Here is a 2,469-nt window from a genome sequence, read left to right on the forward strand (position 1 = left end):
TACAGTATAAATTTTCTGTGTACAATTTATTTTATTTTATTTCTTATTTTTTGGCGGCTGCTCATATGAGGATTCGAATCCTTGACCTTGTGTGTACAGTTTTTGGTGTACAGTTTTTCTTAAACATCAGTGTACAGGGTTTTTTGGTGTACAATTTTATGAGTTTTATCAAACACATACAGTCATGTAACTGATAGAGGAGGTACTCAGTTTCCCCAGGCTCCAGTTTCAAAATATGCCTCTGGGTTTCCAGCCACTCCCTGAGGTCTCAGGCCCCTTCCTCCAGGCTCTCCCCTAGAGGAAAGTTACTGTTGACAGTTAGACCTATTTTCAGCACCAAATCTGGATGATGAGAGCACAGAGGGCTCCCTTATGTAAATCCAGTGGCTGGGCATGCTCAATAGAGAGCACAGCACATTCTTGAATATGTCTGGTGCATGTGGTGGGATCTGACCAATGAATATGCTTCAGCAAGAGACCAACCGAGCATGTGCAAGACTAAATGTTACATAACTGGGGACCACCCCCTTAACTGAATGTTCATTAGGTAGAGAAACTGTAAAAGCCAAATCCCAGCCAAAGGCAGCGTTGCTGCTCACTTTCCTGGAGGCAATCTACGCTTCCTTGTATCAAACTTACTTTCAGCAATGGGCGGCTCGTTCTCTAGAGCCGGCCTGCACTCTGTACTGAACTTTCAGTATGTTTTTCTTTCTTTTATGTTAGACTTGATGTCTGTACTGAACTTACTTTTGTGTTAAACTTGGTGGGGGCCCCGATCAGTCTCCGGAGCATGCCACACTCTCTCCGTGGAAGCTGTATTTCTTATCTGATACATTAAACTTGTTCTCACTGTTTACTGTGACTCTGCCCTTGAATTCTTTCCTGTGGCGGAGTCAAGAACCTGGTGAGAGGACTGAGTCGGCTGAAGCTGACTATCGGGTCCCCTCGGACCCTACCTCCAACATCATAAGCACAACCACATTCAAGACAAAGAACAATTTTACTGCCCCCAAAATTTCCCTCATGCTCTTTTATAGTCAACCCCTCCCACTGTCCCAGCCCCTGACGATGTTGATCCATTCCCTGTTCCTATAGTTTTCACTTTTCCAATGTTACATTAAAAGTATATCGTTTTTCAATTTTTTGGCAGCTGGCCAGTGCGGGAATCCAAACCCTTGACCTTGGTGTTAACAGAACCATGCTCTAACGATTGAGCTAACTGGCTAACCCACTATGTGGCTTTTGAGCCTGGCTTCTTTTACTTAGCCTCATGCCTTTAAGATTTATCCATATNAAATTTCCCTCATGCTCTTTTATAGTCAACCCCTCCCACTGTCCCAGCCCCTGACGATGTTGATCCATTCCCTGTTCCTATAGTTTTCACTTTTCCAATGTTACATTAAAAGTATATCGTTTTTCAATTTTTTGGCAGCTGGCCAGTGCGGGAATCCAAACCCTTGACCTTGGTGTTAACAGAACCATGCTCTAACGATTGAGCTAACTGGCTAACCCAGTATGTGGCTTTTGAGCCTGGCTTCTTTTACTTAGCCTCATGCCTTTAAGATTTATCCATATAGCGTGTATCAACCATCCATTCCTTTGTTGTGGTGGTGATGGTGGTAAAAAAAAAAAAAAAACCTTACATTAAACTTATTATTATTATTTTTTATAAAGCCTACAGCACCCAGCATTCCCAGGCAGTCTCCCATCCAAGTACTAACCAGGCCTGACTCTGCTTAGCATCCAAGACCAGATGAGATCAGGTGCATTCAGGGTGGTATAGCAGTAGACGGAACCATTTTAAAGTATAAAGTTCAGTAGTGTTAAGTATATTCACATTGTTGTGCAACAGATCTCCAGAACTTTTTCATCTTGAAACATTGATACTCTATACCTACTAAGCACTAATGCCCCTTCCCTCTCCCTGCAGCCATTGGTAACAACCTTTCTACTTTGTTTCTATGATTTTGACTACTTTAGAAAGTTCATATGAGTGGAATCATGCAGTATTTGTTCTTTTGTGACTGGCTTACTTTGCTTAGCATAATGTCCTATATCCATGTTGGAGCATGTGACAGGGTTTCCTTCTTTTTTAAGGCTGCATAACATTCCATTGTACATATATACCACATTTTCTTTATCCATTAATCTGCTGATGGACATTTGAGTTGCTTCTACTTCTTGGCTATTGTGAATAACGCTTTGATGAACAGGGGTGGGTGTGCAAATATCTCTTTGAAATCCTGCTTTGAATTCTTGTCGATATCTTCCAAGAAGTGGGATTTGCTGAATCATGTGGAAATTCTATGTTTAAATTTTTGAGGAACCACTGTAGTGTTTTTCATAATGCCTGCACCATTTTACATTCCCATCAACAGTGCACAAGGGTCCCACGTTCTCCAAATCCTTGCCAACACTTGTTATTTTCTGTTCTTTTTTTTTTTTTTTTTTTTTTTTTTTTTTTTTTTT

The sequence above is a fragment of the Galeopterus variegatus genome, unplaced genomic scaffold (assembly GCF_000696425.1).
Source record: "Galeopterus variegatus unplaced genomic scaffold, G_variegatus-3.0.2 Scaffold2616, whole genome shotgun sequence".
NCBI classification, from domain to species: Eukaryota; Metazoa; Chordata; class Mammalia; order Dermoptera; family Cynocephalidae; genus Galeopterus; species Galeopterus variegatus.